This window comes from Apium graveolens, chromosome 4, assembly GCF_009905375.1.
Source record: "Apium graveolens cultivar Ventura chromosome 4, ASM990537v1, whole genome shotgun sequence".
Classification (NCBI taxonomy): domain Eukaryota; kingdom Viridiplantae; phylum Streptophyta; class Magnoliopsida; order Apiales; family Apiaceae; genus Apium; species Apium graveolens.
The window spans coordinates 252,514,471-252,532,834 of NC_133650.1; positions in this window are offsets into that span (position 1 = coordinate 252,514,471).

The window sequence follows — 18,364 nt, forward strand, 5'->3', positions numbered from 1 at the left end:
GGAATGCAGTGTTGTGCTGCAACAGAAGTTACCTCCGAAACTTAAGGATCCAGGAAGCTTCACTATTCCGTGTACTATTGGAAAAGTGTCTTTTATTAGATGCTTATGTGACTTGGGAGCTAGCATCAATCTGATGCCGTTGTCAATCTTCAAGCAGTTGGACTTACTTGATCCAAAACCGACTTATATGACCTAGCAGTTGGTTGACCGTTCTATTACATACCCGTGCGGTATTGTGGAAGATGTCTTGGTCAAGGTTGATAAACTCATCTTCCCTGCTGATTTCGTAATTCTTGATTTCGAGGAGGATAAGAAGATTCCCATAATCTTGGGAAGACCTTTCTTGGCGACTGGCCGAACCTTGATAGATGTGCAGAAGGGTGAGCTCACAATACGAGTGCTGGATCAGGATTTAACTTTTAATGTGTTCAATGCTATGAAATTTTCTACGAAAAATGAGGAGTGCTCAAAGGTGGAGTTGGTTGATTCTGTAGTTACTTCAGAACTTGATCAATTGCTAAGGTCTGATGCCTTGAAAAAAGCCTTATTGGGAAATTCAGATAGTGAAGATGACGAAGGTGAAGAACAATTGAAATATCTGAATGCTTCTCCCTAGAAGAGGAAGATTGATATGCCTTTTGAATCTCTTAGAATGGAAGAATTGAACAAAGCTCCTAATCGCCTCAAGCCATCTATTGAGGAAGCTCCCACTATTGAGCTTAAGCCTCTACCTGAGCATTTGAGGTATGCATTTTTAGGTGATGCATCTACTTTTCCCGTTATTATTGCATCTGGCCTTTCAGGGAGTGACGAGGAAAAGCTTCTGAGGATTCTGAGAGAGTTCAAATCGACAATTGGCTGGACTATAGCAGATATCAAGGGAATCATCCCTTCTTATTGTATGCATAAAATTCTGCTAGAGGAAGGTAGCAAGCCAATTGTATGCAACAAAGAAGACTTAATCCAATCATGAAGGAAGTAATAAAGAAGGAAATTCTTAAGTGGCTAGATGCAGAGATCATCTATCCTATTTCTAACAGTTCATGGGTAAGCCTGGTTCAATGTGTGCCGAAGAAAGGTGGAATTACTGTGGTAGCAAATGAGAAGAATGAGCTTATTCCTACAAGAACAGTCACGAGGTGGAGAGTTTGCATAGACTACAGAAAGATGAACAAGGCCACTAGGAAGGATCACTTCCCTTTGCCCTTCATTGACCAGATGCTTGATAGATTGCCTGGTCATGAGTACTACTGTCTTCTTGATGGCTATTCGGGTTACAACCAGATTTGTATTGCTCCTGAAGATCAGGAAAAAACTACCTTCACTTGTCCATTTGGTACTTTCGCCTTTAGACGAGTTTCTTTTGGTCTATGTGGTGTATCAGCCATATTTCAGAGATGTATGATGGCCATCTTTTCGGATATAATTGGCCAGAATATGGAGGTGTTCATAGACGACTTCTCTGTATTTGGAAATTCTTTTGATGAATGCTTGCAAAATATTGGACACGTTCTCAAGAAGTGTTTTGAGACCAATCTGGTTCTCAATTGGCAGAAATGTCACTTTATGGTGCATCAGGGCATTATTCTCGGGCACAAAGTTTTTAGTAAGGGTCTAGAGCTGGACAAAGCCAAGGTGGGGGTCATTGAGAATCTTCCTCCACCTATTTCTGTTAAGGGAATTCGCAGTTTTCTTGGTCATGCGGGTTTTTATAGGCTTTTCATCAAAGACTTCTCTAAGATTTCGAAGCCATTGTGCAGTTTACTAGAGAAAGATGTCCCTTTCAAGTTTGATGACGAGTGCCTTGTAGCTTTCGAGACGTTGAAGAAGAGTTTAATCACGGCACCTGTCATAACTGCACCTGATTGGAATGAACCTTTTGAGATGATGTGTGATGCAAGTGACTATACAGTTGGAGCAGTTCTTGGGCAGATGAAGAGCAACATATTTCATGTGGTCTCCTACGCTAGCAAGACCCTAAATGGTGCCCAACTGAATTATACTACTACGGAGAAAGAACTTTTGGCTATAGTCTATGGTTTTGAGAAATTTCAATCTAATCTACTTGGGACTAATGTGATAGTTTTCACTGATCACGCTGTAATTTGTTATCTCATCTCAAAGAAGGACTCGAAGCCTAGATTGATTAGATGGGTTCTTTTGCTTCAAGAATTTGAACTAGAGATCAAGGACAGAAAAGGAACTAAAAATCAAGTCGCTGATCATCTCTCGCATTTAGAGAACCCCAATGCTACTTCATTGGACAAGACATTGATAAATGAGACTTTTCCCGATGAGCAGTTATTCAGAGTGCAAGAAGAAGAACCGTGGTTTGCAGACATTGTGAACTACCTTGTGAGTAATATCATGCCTCCCGACTTATCTTATGCTCAAAGAAAGAAGTTTTTATATGAAGTAAAGTGGTATATGTGGGATGAGCCATTTATTTTTCGACAAGGAGCTGACCAAATCATCAGGAGATGTATTCCTTACAGCGAAACGGGGGGGATCTTACGAGACTGCCACTCAACGTCTTATGGAGGACATTATGGTGGAGAAAAGACAGCAGCTCATATTCTTCAAGCATGTTTCTTTTGGCCGACCTTGTTTAAAGATGTTCACCAGTTCGTTTTGAAATGTGATCAATGTCAACGTGTGGATAATATGTCTAAGAGGGATGAAATGCCTCTTAATGTGCTTCTAGAGGTTGAGGTCTTCGATTTTTGGGGAATTGACTTCATGGGGTCATTTGTCTCATCTTATTACAATCTGTACATCTTGTTAGCAGTTGATTATGTCTCAAAATGGGTTGAAGTTAAGGCGTTGCCAACGAACGATGTGAAAGTGGTGCTTAATTATCTTCACAAGCAGATATTCACAAGGTTTGGAACTCCAAGAGTCATAATCAGTGATGAGGGGTCGTATTTTTGCAATAGAAAGTTCATTGCAACGATGCAAAGGTATAATGTGAATCATCGCATTACCACGGCTTATCATCCTCAGACAAATGGTCAAGATGAGGTGTCTAATAGAGAGATCAAGCGTATTTTAGAGAAATTTGTGTGTCCATCGAGGAAAGATTGGTCTTTGAAGCTTGATGAAGCTGTTTGGGCGTATAGAACAGCATTTAAGACTCCATTGGGAATGGCTCCGTTTCAGTTTGTTTATGGTAAGGGGTGTCATTTGCCTGTGGAGCTCGATCATAAGGCATATTGGGCTTTAAATAAATTGAATCTTGACTTGGATGCGGCTAGAAAGAAGAGGATGCTTCAATTGAATGAACTCGACGAGTTTCGACTTCAAGCTTATAAGGACAACAAAATGTACAAGGAGAAAGTCAAGAGGTGGTATGATCGGGGTCTAGTGGCCAAATCATTTGTGTCGGGGCAATAAGTTCTTTTGTTCAACTCTCATCTCCGTCTTTTTCCTGGAAAGTTGAAGTCAAACTGGTCAGGGCCCTTCATAATCAAAACTGTGTTTTCACATGGAGCGGTGGAAATTTTTGAGAATGATCTGGGCCAAGCATTCAAGGTAAATGGTCAGAGGTTGAAGTATTACTATGGTAACGCGGAAAACCGTGAGGTGGTTAGTGCCGTTCTATTGTCCATTTGAGCTCAAGGTTCTATATCGAGCTAGCGACGTAAAAAAAGCACTTCTTGGGAGGCAACCCAAGTTTATTGTACATTAGTAGGTAGAGGAAGCAAGAAGAAAGGAGAAAAACACAAAAAAATCAGAAAAAGAAAAAAAAATTAGGGCCAACTTTAGTAACGAAGCGCGCGACCGTGCTGATCAAGCGTGCGGCCGCTCTGTTTTTCCAGTAACCAAGCGCGCCCGCGCCAGTTTTCCGGAATATGAGCGTGCCCGCGCTATCCTAACGCGCGGCCGCGCCGGGTCCCTGTTCGAAAAAATAAAATAAATAACAACAGAATAAAGAGAAAAATTGGGACTTTTACTCCAAAATCAATTCCCACCCGATTTTTACTCTTCCACATCCCATAATTTTCTCTCCCAATCAAAACCATTATTGCCACGATTCCCATAATCAATTCCTACATCTATTCCATATCTAATTCTCACCTCTCCACCTATAAATACACACACTTATACACAAACTTCTCCACCACTTAACAAATTCGCAAACACAAATCTCTCTCAAACCCTTAGCTTTTATTTTCTCTTATTCAATCCCAATGGCACCCAAGAGGCAAAGAACGCAAGTTAGCAGCAGCACCACCGATTCTTCATCTGCGGGTGGTGTGAGGCCAAGGTTTTCTACTCCTGAGGCTGAAGAGGAGTACACGAGACTTCTCTCGAAGCCAATTGCTAAGGAGCGAGGTTTTTATAGTCATCAGGGAAGGGTGGTAAGTTGTTGGAGATGATTCTTGAGATGGGTTGGGTTCCTTTTTGTGAGGCTCCTATTGCTGTGCCCATGAGTGTTGTGCGGGAGTTTTATGCTAATATTAAGGTGGAGAAGAATGGCTTCAGGGTGGTTAGGGGGATGACTGTAGAGTACAGTGTTGATGTCATTAAAAGGGTGATTGAGCATCCCGCAAGGAAGCCTGGTCAGGACAACTGAAACGATAAGAATCCCGAGGACTTCGACTTGGATCTGATCGTTCCGAATCTGTATGTGCCTAAGACTCACTGGAAGTTCAAGAGGGCAACTACTGATTACCCCACATTTCCTGCGTCGTGCATGAACAGGTTTTCACGGGCTTGGAATTCATTTATTTGTGCTAACATCATGCCATCTTCGCATGTGCATGAGGTTACGGTGGAGCGTGCTCGTCTGCTATGGGGTATTCTTCAGGGTCATTACATTGATTTGGGGATGGTGATTTATCAGGGGATTTTACGATTCTTGAGAGGAGGTACTACATGTGTTATTCCTTATGTGTCCATTGTGACGAAGTTGTGCGTGGCAGTTGGTGTTCATTAGCCCTCACATGAGCAGCTACAGCTTCCCAGTACTCCCATTAACAGTTCTACACTGTTGAGCATGCAGGAGTAGGGATGAGGAAAGCCCGATCCTAAGGGGCTTGGTTATTCTTATGCGCATCTGCCAGGTGGTGTACCCATGGATCAGATATATGCGGGAGGTACGCAGCAGGCAAGTAAGGCAGCTTAGAGAGCTCAGTTAGGAGAGGAGGCTGGTTTGTCGTAGCAGCAACAATAAGAGGATGGAGCAGATGTTGGAGCTGGTTTGAGTTCGATGCAGTATACACGTCTAGCGCGGATGATGGATGCGATGCACGGCATCCATAGTCGGTTTGCACATGAGCTCACCCAGGCACTTGGGACAGCTTTTAGAGCCACCGGTGTTGACATCCAGTGGCTGGTATTTGGTGAGGATTCTATGTATCCGCCTCCTGATACACCTGACACTCCACCCGTTGAGGGTGAGGATTCTCATTCGCAGTACGTATGCCTGAATTCCTTACTATTACATTCACCGAAGACAGTGAATATTTTAAGTTTGGGGGTAGTAGTTGAAGGAATATATTTTTTGTGAGTCACATTTAGTTGCATATTCGTGACAGTTTAGTACATATAGTTTGCATATTTTGCCATGTAGTAGTTTTTTTATTTTTGGTAGTTTTTTATGATACTTTGTTCATATAGTTCATGCATGTGCATTATAACATAATCCCTTAGATGTTTTTTCCGATTGACTTGTGATATTGATGTTAGTATAGTGATGTCGTATTCAGTGATGTTAAGTCTTATCGAATTAATTTGCATGCTAGAGACACTTGTATTTCACTAAGTCTTATAGGTTTCTAGAGTGCTAGATCATGGTCATGGTTTGTTTGTTTGTTTGTCAAAGTTTAATCTCTTATTTATATTTAGAATTTAGGATATTCTTTTAATAATAAAATAACATGGATTTTTAGAAATTGGAGAAAATTGGATTTTATTGCTAGTTGTGTGGCTAGGTGTCAAATGGCTAGTAGCTGGCTCATATTTTTATGAGTAGTCTAGGGTTGAGCGAGATGGAGTGAAATATACTCGTTTATAAATTTGAAAAAAATAAAAGAAAAAAAATGAAAAAATAAAAAAAAAGAGAAAAAAAAGAATAAGTGTTATCTATAACTGATCACGAGTGGGCTCTTTAGTACTCGAGTTATTAAGTTCTTAGGGGACTTTGTACCTAGTGACCTAAGGCTTTTATAGTCTGGGATCCGCTAACCTAACGCTCATTACATGGGTACTATTGTATAAATCTTTTGCGGACCTCATTCATTGCATGATCAAATAAGCATACTTGTGTTGTTTTGTTGTGAATAAAATCATGAATCCACGATTAACTCCGATATAAGAATTGAAGTGTTATAAGTTATTTTGAGTCTAGCTTTTATTCTATTTATAAACTTGCGATTGCTTTGATAAGTAGTGAGTCATGATTGTTGATCTAGTTGCGGTAGTATATCTGTAAGCAGTTGCACACATGCACGTCTTTGGTTCGTAGATTGATTTGTAAGATTTGATTGACCTTTATGCGAATAACTGCATTTGCTGAGGTGTTGCTTGTTGATTGGTTTAGTTATTCTATGGGGATCATTGCATTCATGCATTTTTATTTCTTGTTTTTTAGTCTGTTTATGCTCGAGGACAAGCATCGATTCAAGTTTGGGGGTATGTTGAGTGGCATTTATGACACTTTATTACGCTTTGTAAAGCTTTGAATTGGTGTAATTGTACTCAAGTTATTGGCGTTTTAATGTGTTTTCTAGTGTTTTTGCATTTCAGGCATTAATATGAGAATCAGGTGAATTAGCATTGATTTGATGCTAAAATGGTGTTAGGTTGGTGTTTAAGGAATAAAGCTTGCGAAGACCGTCTCAAATCTGCAAGAAAAAAGAAGAAGTCAAAGTTTTAGCAAAAGCCCAGCGCGCCCGCCCTGATCAAGCGCGCGGCCGCGCCAGGTCGGGTTTCAAGAATCCTGTTTTGAATAGAAGACTGATTTATGGACTTATTTGCTGATCAGGGCTGCTAAATAACTTTAGGTCACTTTTAATAATATATCAAGCCAGAGACATATCAAGGTTAGCTGTAAGAAGACCGTGTTAGCACGATTCAACGAAGACGAAGAAGATCTTGTTTTTACTTGTGAATGTTTGTTTTAAGTTGTACTTGGATGCTAGTTTTCTTCTTTGTGAACCCTACTCTTGTTTCATACTTGGTTTTGTTATTTAAGTATAAAGACTACGTTTATTATACCATGCTTTCATCGGAACCCACGTTGATGATGAGTCCGATTATGGGCTAATCGTTATCGTGGGGTTCTAACGGATTTACTTATGGATTTTTTTATTTAAATTGTTTCGATACCTTAGTATGTAGTGATTTTATGATAACCTAGTATTCGTTGTGCGTATTCGTCTTATGAGCGTCGCGAACTTATAAGATAGTGTGTTAATTCTTAATGAAGCGAAAGTGAATTTAAGGATTTAGAACATGCCATGCTAGCATAGGTTCATGTATTTGTTATGCATGATTCGTATGTAATTTTAACCATCTTACTTGCCTTATGTAATCAAGATTGATAACTTGTGCTTAAACCATTATGTTGTCAAATTCTATAGACATATAGGGTCTCAATATAATTGGTGTCTATTCAGCTTCTATCTCTTTTATGGATGTCCGGTAGTACGGTACTCGTGCGACGAAAGTTGGCATTTATCAGTTTTGTGTTATCTAATTAGTTTATCACCATTGCATGCTAAGGTTAGGAACAATAAGGCTGTTGAATGAAGTATTTAATGAAGTTAGAATCCCATGTTTATCATATATATTAATTCAATCAATCTTATTCCCTTAGTTATAATTGTTAGTTTAATTCTTAGTTATAAACAACCTCAATTTGTTATCATCTTAGCATTGAATAATAACCATACATTGTTGCTTAAGTGCATAAATTAATTAGTTAACCAAGCCAGTTTCTATGGGAACGAACTAGAAAAGATTCTATATTACTTGCGAACGCGTAAACTTGTGTGTATTATTAACGCGTGTTTAGTTACTAACAAGATGCCTCTAGAAAATACTGTAAAAATGTAGCTCAACAAATCATCTAACTCATCTCTATAAAAAGACTGTTAGTGAGTCTAATCATATGGCATGCAAATACAATGAAGTACAAACTAATGATCTCTATTCTTTTTGTGATAAGTCTGATTGCATTTCCTGCAACATGAAGGTCATGACTAGCTACCATAAACTAAGAAAAGATCTAAGGAAAATTAACCTTGGATCTGAGGTCAAGAATGAGAATACTAATCAATGTCAAAAAAATATTTCTTTTGATAACTCAAGCTTTACTCTTGCTAACTCTGCAAAGAAGAAGAATATGCCCAACACAGTTTAGGTAGCTAAAAACACTTATAGTTTATTGTGTGCAAGGAAAGAAGAATAAAGTCATGTGGGTCATTGATAGTGGCTATTCCAGAATGTTAGGAATATGTTATAGGCTTGATGATATTTTACCAAAACACCTTGGTAGATTTAATTAGCTGTGATTGTAACTTTCAACGGATAATCTTACTTTGTCATCCGTTGAAAGAGTAGCTTATGTTTAAATAAGTTTTTGTAACACATTCCTGGATACTTTAAAGTCTTAGAGAATTAGAGGTTGTAGGATATTCTAAGTCATGTTGACTACTAGAATGATATACAAAATAGGTTGGCTAATTGTAAATATTAGATGCCTTGTAATTTTGCATAAATGAAATGGTGTCATGTTACGACCGGTATCTTCGTGTAATATTATTTGTGGATTTGGTATAATATTAAAGCAAAATGAAAATATATTCAATGATTGTACGTTTGTGTGAGTAAAAATTTCTGCATTATAAATTTGCTTTATGTAGTGTATGATTTTTTCAAAGCAAGAGTTTATTTATTTGCTTTATTTTTGTTTTATAAGGAATATTCTAAACCTTGGAGAAATTCCTTTTAAAAGTTATTTTATTCACAAATTTCAAAAGTGATTTTATAAAATTTCTAAAAATCCAAGTTATTTTATGGTATAAATTTTATAATTTTTGAACTTGTATTTTATTTTATAAAAATAAATCTTTACAAATTTTATTATATAATTATCAAATTACATAAGAGACCATGCATGCAAATCACCCTTCTATTCTCTCAAATGGCAAATAAGACTTTTCCAACCCCACTAACTCATTTGATTATTACCAAATTACTATATTAGCCTTGCATGCAAAATGGCCTAACTTTAGCTAAAGGACATTTTTGTAAGTTCTCACTTCCACTCATTATTTGTCAACCAAAAAGCATAAAACAAAAAAATCAAAGTGAGAGAAGTCATTCCACTCATTCCACACTCCAACACACCACAAATTTTCTCTCTTTTCCCCCCCCCACCTTGCTCTCGGCCGAAGGCCAAATCCCCTACCCCCCTTCCATTTTTCAATTCATTCTTCATCTTCCCAAATGTAAATCTTTTACCTACATTCATCTTATATACTTTCCAAGTGTTTTGTGACTTGGAAGTTGAAGTTCCATGGATGCATGTGTAGTTCTTATGTGATCTCCAAAGAGAAACTCTTGATTCTTGTGAATTCAAGAGCTCTCTATGAGATATATTATGTATATGTGCTAACTAAGTGTTTTATGGAGATATCATGCTTTAAAATCCTTTGCATGCTACTGAAATTTCATTATATATTTATGTTTAGCCATGCATGCTAGTTTTAAGACATTAAAATGATGATCAACCATGTTTTGCATGCTATTCTTTTCGAAATCATGTTGTTATGTTTAAAAATCTATAAATGCGAAATAGGTGTGCTTAAAATAGATTGTTTCCATGATAAATTTCTTATTAATACTTAAAAGAAGTTATATTTCATGATTATTAAGGATGAGTATTAGGTGCAAGTCTATTTTGCAAGCATTTAAAACTTTATGCCTAGCCGAAATCTTGTTATGTGCTTTCCATGAGTTGCATGTTATATGTTTAGTTGCATGTTGTTGTTTTTGGGTATGGATGATCTCACCCAAGGTTATTTTGAGAATAAGGGATTTAGTTCAGTAGATTACCATGTATAAGTCTTGGTTTAAGTATTGAGTTGTTGTTAGTTGAGTTTGTCAAGTCAAAACCTTGGAAAATGAGAGTTATAGTTTCTGCAGAAAATCAGTTTAGTACCCTGAGGTTTAGAGTGAGTTTTGACCATGTCATTGATGTGCACTTTGAGACCCAAGCCACCAGAAGTTAGTATTGGGAGTATATAAACGGTTTTAGGTGTTGGTTGGAGGTTTGCATGTCTTTTGGTTAGGTGCACAAGTAGAATCACAAAATCTGTCCAGCAGGGGACAGTTTTATTGCAACTTAGAAATAGGGAGATTTGACCATGTCATGGGTAGGCCCTCATTAGGCCCAATTGGGCCTTAGTTATAGGGAGTGTCAGAGAAGTGTTTCCAACCATAGTTCATAGGATATGAGTTAGAACCATGTGTCACAAGTTAATTCAAGTCAGGGCATTTTCTGCCCAGAAAAAACAGGGGAAACTTGGACTTCTAGCTTAGGCCCAAGAAGGCCCAAGCCAGGCCCCTGAGCCACATCAAGTTTTTGAGATGCCCTTAGGTCAGGAGAGTCTTGTGTAAAAGTTTTGAAGGAAAACTTGTAGTTTAAGAGTGTCTAATGCACTCAAGAAACCATAGTTGTCATTCTGAAATTTGCACCAGTGAGCACTTTCACTTATCACATAGTTTTAGAACACTTAGAAGTGAGTATTAGGTCGACCACCATAGTTGTAAGATAGTATAAGGTCAGTAGAGAAAAAGGCACAAGTGAGGGTCAATAGGTGTTGGATAATTTAGGAAAGGCACATCGAGTTAGGAAGCCAAAATTAGAGGACTATGTCTAGTTTAGCGACCAAGTGACTTAAGATGTGAGTCGAGATCATCCAAGCCTAGTGTTGAATTATGGTATATATGGTGTTATTTGGTATTAATATATGATATGTGATTATGTGGCTATGTGTGTGCAATTGTAATTTAAAAGTGAATATAAATTAAGTGCATATAGGCCTAAGTGCCATCCGTGCTTAATTTCGAGTTGTAAATAGGTTAAGTTGGTGAGAATATATTATAATGAGGATTATTATTATTTATGTAGGATCTTGAGACGAGGGAAAACTTGCCATAAAGGTCGAGTGAAGTTCCAGTTGCTCCTACCAGTCAGACCAGACCAGCCTTTCTCAAGGCAAGTGATTCAACTTGACCTTCGTATTTACTATAAACAGTTCATATATATATTGATGTAATTATCCTGAGTCATTTAATATGTTTTAAATCAAGCGTATCTTATGTTTATCTTTGAATCATATAGAAATGTCATGAACCCTCGAGTACGTATTGCAAGTAGTTCAAAAGTCTTATCATGACAGTATATTAAAGTAATTCGAATGCCATGATAAAATAAAGAGTTGTTATAGCACTCGGTTGATCCTCTTGATTACCATGCTAATGATTCCTAAGTAATGATATCTCATCCTGATACTTGAATCCCTATAGAACCTTACCTTGATACCTGAAAGCCAGATATTTATCAAAGTTGTCCCTAATTGATTGATACCCCTCTTTCTTTTCCTAAAGCTTGTCAATTCTGATATATCCTGAGCTAAAAATCATTTCTTCATACCTTAGCACCCTTAGTATTTATGAAGCTTACATTCTTGATGATCCAGCACTTGAACCTTGATGAGAAACCATTGCTTTAAGCCCAATTTGGCACTTCCTTTCATGATATCCAATAGCCTCACTAAATTCCCTTGTCCAAACTTTGATACATGAAAACCATTCAGTTACCCTAATAGAGTTTAGTTTTGTGATTTATGGCTCTGAGAGTTCGCACCATTTCCCCGTGTTTCGAGTTGATCTATAATCCTTTGATAAAGATGTTTACTGTAAAAAGAGATTTTGTCATAATTCAGCATCAGTTTTTGAAATAAATAAAATGTGGGTTTTTCAGTCCCAAAGGGGGATAAATGTTTTCTTTGAACGGTGGATCTGGACTGAGATGCGAGTCCTTTCCACACTTCTATTAGGCTTAAAAGTTGCCTAGGGATTCCCGTTAATGTTTTAGAACCCAGCGAGGTTCGGGATTACTTCGCGGCTGATCACCGGCTGTAATCCGTAGCATCATAAAATGATTTTGATTAAGACATGATTTTAAAATTGTTTTGATACAAGCAAAATGATGCCATCTCATATAGTTCTATCTCTCGTTATCATTGGTTATGTCTTTCCATTGTCATTCTTAAAGGTATATCTCGATTTATGTTTGTGTCGTACTGTTAGCACTTGTTGAGCATTTGGCTCACTTCTTGCTTTACCCTGATATTACAGCTAGCAGCTATGGTTAGATTCAAGTAGACTGCCCGTAAGACCTGTGATGCTGATGCTTATGTTCGAGCGCAGGTAGAATAAGGAATAATAGTTTGTGTGAGGACTTGGTACTTTTAATCAGATGTAATAGTTGGTAGTGTTGGGCTGTTCCAAACCCTAAACTGTAAGATCTTGGAGTTGGTTGTGTATTCTTCATTTAAAATATTGTAATAGTTATATTTAATTTGCTGTTTAAGTTGGGGGTGTGACAGGTTTTGGTATCAGAGCTACGGTTTAGAGTCCCTGGACAGCCCAAATAGGTTATAGGATATGTGTAGGTTATAGATAATATGCGAGATAGTAGGTTAAGTAAATTATTATTAATACTCCTCTTATTGGTTGTCAGCAAAGGGCGCATTCCTCATCATCCTCTAGGTCGGACGACACTATTGCTTTCTCCGTGTATGCTGAGTTGAGGCGCGAGTTCGACATGCTTCAGGGCAAGTACGACCGACTGATAGACCGACTGAAGAACGTGTATCCGGACAGCCGAAACTACGAAGGGAAGCCCAAGGAGCAGATGACTACGAGACTTGAGACCTTGGTTCAGTACGTCAACACTAAGCTTGAGGAGATGCCAGCGCACCGGGACCGTACCAGCCAGTTTGTCATTCAGATGGTGGCGGATGAGCTCCAGAGCATTGTGAAGACGCTTCGAGAGGAAAAGGCTACCAAGCTCCGTTCAGATGGAGTAGAACCTTAGTTCTTTCCATTTACCTTTCATGTTGTTGTACTATCAGACTCTATGGAATCCCCAGTTGTTTCCGTTGTTTCCTTTAAATAAGCCTGTTATTCCTAGAATCATACTTTGTCCCAACCCTATGTATTGTGACCTTTAAAATTTCAATAATTATGTTCTATTGTTCTATTTACTCTCAACTGTTATTTTACATTTTTATATGCATCATCATATCTGCCTAATTTGGAAACTTGACCCCATATGTAAATAAGAATGCCATGCGATACCCTCGAATCATTTCATCATTCATATCTGTTTTGACATAACTCTTATTTCAGGATTATGCCTCCCAAAAAGAAGAACCCAACAACCACATCCACCACAGACCCAAATATTCTTCGACTACTGGAAACTTTGCAACAACAAACCAATGTTATAGCTCAACAACAACTAACTCTTCAACAACGGATTGAAAACCAAGATAACCGTGAGCCACACCAACCACCTGAACCACCAGTACCACCTAGACAAATTGTCACTTTCAAGGATTTTCAAAATGTGAATCCACCTGCATTTCATGATACCACTGATCCAGTGATAGCTAACACATGGATCAAGGAGATGGAAAGGGCTTTTGAGTTGGTACAGTTAGGAGACGATCAGAAGACGCCGTATGCTACTTATTTCCTGAAGGGAGAAGTCATCTATTGGTGGGAATCAGTAAAAGCTATGGAAGTCACTCAGCAGGTTTCTTGGGAGAGATTTAAGAAGTTATTTCTGGACAAGTATTACCCTAAGTACATGCAGAATCAGATGGAGCTAAAATTTCTTGAGTTGAAGCAAGGGAACATGACTGTATTGGAGTATGAGAAGAAGTTCACTGAGTTGTCAAGGTTTCTGACAAAGTATACCAGCACTGAGGAGGAAAAAGCAAAGAAATTTTAGCAAGGATTGGAGCCTTGGATCAGAGATAGGGTGGCTATGTTTGAGCTTGAAACTTATGCGAGAGTAGTACAGAAAGCTGCTCTGATTGAGAATAATGGGATGTAGTCAAGGAAAGAGAGGGATAACAAGAAGAGGAAGGTTCTATTTTATGGAGAAAAGTCTGAAGCAGGAAGTTCACAAGATCGGAATGTAAAGAGGATTGGTTTCCAGAAGGGCGGAAATTTTCAAAAGAAAGGAAATTTGGGTAAAAGGCAAGAATCGAAGGGGGACAATCAGGCAAGCCAAGGGCAAGTTGGCAAAAACAGGTTCCAGAGGCCAGAATGCAAGCACTGCAGAAGAAGGCACCCCGGAGTGTGCAATAAGCTGAGCATGACCTGTTATAGGTGCAATCAGAAGGGACATTTGGCAAATGAGTGCAAGATGCCGAATCCAGGAGTTACGTGCTACAAGTGTGGGAAGACTGGACACATGGCTAGGGAGTGTAAGGCAACCGGACCAGTCAAAGCTCTAATGAACGTGGCAAGTACCAGTACAAGCGTGCCAGCTGAGGTATTGGCATTACCTCCACCACCTACACCAACCCCACAAGCAACAGCAAGGACATTTGATTTGAAGATGAAGGATGATGTACAGAATTCGGAGGTGATAGCAGGTACACTTTTACTCAATAATGTCAAAGCTAAAGTATTGATTGATTTGGGAGCAACAAGATCTTTCATATCAGAATCTTTTATTGATAAGCATCAATGTGATAAAATGATTATGAGTGAGGTAGTAAATGTGGTAATTGCGAACCAAGAGAAGATTCCTGTGAATCAATTTTGTCCAAAGTGTGAGATCGATATTTCGGGATATAAGTTTTTAGCCGACTTGATACTCTTCAAGTTGGGAGAGTTTGACATAATTTTAGGAATGGATTGGTTAGGAGAGAATAGCGCTCAGATTAATTGTAAGACCAAAAGAGTGTATTTAAAGATGAAGAGTGGAGAGAAGGTAGTATTTAAGGGGTAGAAGAAAGAGCAACTATTTCTTACAATTGTTCAGGCTAAGAAGCTACTTAGAAAAGGTTGTGAGTCGTTCCTAGCTTATGTAGTGGATTCGGAAAAAGGCAGCCCCAACGTGGAAGATATTCTTGTAGTTAGTGAGTTTCCCGACGAACTACCAGGCTTACCACCAGATCGACAAATTGAGTTTGAGATCAACCTTGCTCCAGGCACGGAACCAGTTTCAAAGGCCCCATATAGGATGGCACCAGCAGAAATGAAAGAGTTGGCGAGCCAGCTACAAGAATTGTTGGATAAGGGAGTGATACGGCCAAGTGCGTCGCCATGGGGAGCACCTGATCTGTTTGTAAAGAAGAAAGATGGGAGTATGCATCTATGCATAGATTATCGGGAGTTGAATAAGGTAACGATCAAGAACCGTTACCCGCTACCAAGGATAGATGACCTTTTTGATCAGTTGAAGGGAGCAAAATGCTTTTCGAAGATTGATTTGAGATCGGGATACCATCAACTAAAGATCAAAGAAGAAGATGTTCCCAAGACCGCATTCAGGACCAGATATGGGCATTATGAATTCCTAGTAATGCCGTTTGGATTGACCAACGCTCCGGCCGCATTTATGGATCTGATGAATCGGATATTTAAGAAGTATTTGGACAAATTTGTCGTGGTATTCATTGATGACATCCTTATTTATTCTAAGTCGGAAGAAGAACATAAGCAGCACCTCTGGATAGTATTGGAGATACTCCGACAAGAGAAGTTGTATGCCAAGTTTACCAAATGTGAGTTTTGGTTAAAGAAAGTTCAATTTTTGGGGCATGTCATTGGAAATGAGGGAGTTAAAGTGGATCCGGCAAAGATTGAGGCAGTTATGAGTTGGGAGAGGCCAAAGACTCCTACGGAAGTGCGAAGTTTTCTAGGATTGGCCGGATATTATAGAAGATTTGTCAAGGATTTTTCGAAGATCGTCACGCCATTGACCAAGTTAACCAGAAAGAATCAAAAGTTTGAATGGAGTGCAGAATGTGAAGATAGCTTTCAAGAGTTGAAGCAAAAGTTGGTAACAGCTCCGGTGTTGGTACTTCCAGATGATCAAGGGAACTTTGTAATTTTCAGCGACACTTCACATAAGGGTTTGGGTTGTGTGTTGATGCAACACAGTAAAGTGATCGCATATGCGTCAAGACAGTTGAAACCGCATGAGTTAAAGTACCCGACGCATGACTTGGAACTAGCCGCCATAGTGTTCGCACTTAAGATTTGGAGACATTACCTCTATGGAGAGAAGTGTGAAATCTACATGGATCACAAGAGTTTAAAGTACATTTTTACTCGGAAAGAGCTCAATATGAGGCAGAGGAGATGGCTGGAATTGATAAAGGACTATGACTGTTCGATAAATTACCATCCTGGAAAGGCGAATGTAGTGGCAGATGCTCTGAGTAGGAAGGAGAGACTGAATATGATGATAACATCAAAAGAGTTATCCGAAGAAATCGAAAGATTGGAATTGGAACTTTGTGCTTATGGAAAAGTCGAGGAAGTTCGTCGTGCAATGACCTTTCAGCCAACACTAGTGGAAAAGATAAAGAAGTGTCAAGAAGAAGTAATGGAGAAAGAGAAGAATCAGTTATCTGGAGAGGAGATTAATACTCAAAGGGATGAGGAAGGGATACTAAGGTTTTTATCCAGAATATGGATTCCCCATGTACCTGAATTAAAGAATGAGATCCTCCATGAAGCCCACAATTCGAAATTTTCAATCCACCCGGGAAGCACCAAGATGTATCGAGACTTAAAGAAGAACTTTTGGTGGCCAGATATGAAGCGAGACGTGGCAGAATGGGTTGCGAAGTGCTATACTTGTCAGAAAGTAAAGGCAGAACATCAACGACCAAGCGGATTAATTCAGCCCCTGAAGATTCCAGAATGGAAATGGGAAAATATCGCTATGGACTTTATAGTAGGACTACCGCAAACGAAATCCGGACATGACGCAATATGGGTTATAGTTGATCGTCTTACGAAGTCGGCGCATTTCCTTCCAATAAATGAGAAGTCGTCACTGGACAAGTTGGTTCATCTGTATGTGCGTGAAATCGTACTAAGGCATGGAGTACCCGTATCCATAGTTTCAGACAGAGATCGCCGCTTTAACTCGAGATTCTGGAAGCAATTTCAGGAATGTCTTGGCACGAAGTTGAATATGAGCACGGCATACCACCCGCAGACTGATGGTCAGAGCGAAAGGACAATTCAAACAATCGAAGACATGTTGCGCAGTTGTGCAATCGATTTTGCAGGAAGTTGGGATGATCACGTGTCGTTGATTGAATTCTCTTACAACAACAGCTATCATTCCAGTATCGGCATACCATCATATGAAGCTTTGTACGGGCGGAAATGTAGATCACCAACAAGTTGGGATGAAGTAGGAGAAGGAAGAATTCTCGGCTCGGAATTGGTACAACAGTTGCATGACGCAGTCAAGTTAATTCAGAAAAGGTTGCTTGCTGCTCAAGATAGACAGAGGAAGTATGCGGATCCAGCGCGTAAGGATGTTCAATACCAAGTTGGTGAAGCTGTGTTGCTGAAGGTGTCACCTAGAAAAGGGTTGATGAGATTTGGCAAGAAAGGGAAGTTAGCACCTAGATATATAGGTCCTTTTGAGATTTTGAGTCAAGTAGGAAAGGTGGCCTACGAGTTGGCCTTACCACCTCAGTATCGGCATGTGCATAATGTTTTCCATGTGTCGTTGCTTAAGAAGTACAATCCCGACGCTAGCCATGTGATAGAATATGAACCTGTAGAAATTCAGGCAGACCTGTCATTTGTGGAACAACCGGTTAAAATACTCGACTGGCAAGTAAAGAGTTTTAGGAATAAGTCGGTAAAGTTAGTAAAAGTGCTTTGCAGGAACCCTAAGGTCGAAGAACCGACTTGGGAGTTAGAGTCTGTTATGCGTTCCCAGTATCCTCATCTGTTCTCTTAGATTCTGGGGACAGAATCCCTTAAGGGGGAGAGGATGTTACGACCGGTATCTTCGTGTAATATTATTTGTGGATTTGGTATAATATTAAAGCCAAATGAAAATATATTCAATGATTGTACGTTTGTGTGAGTAAAAATTTCTGCATTATAAATTTGCTTTATGTAGTGTATGATTTTTTCAAAGCAAGAGTTTATTTATTTGCTTTATTTTTATTTTATAAGGAATATTCTAAACCTTGGAGAAATTCCTTTTAAAAGTTATTTTATTCACAAATTTCAAAAGTGATTTTATAAAATTTCTAAAAATCCAAGTTATTTTATGGTATAA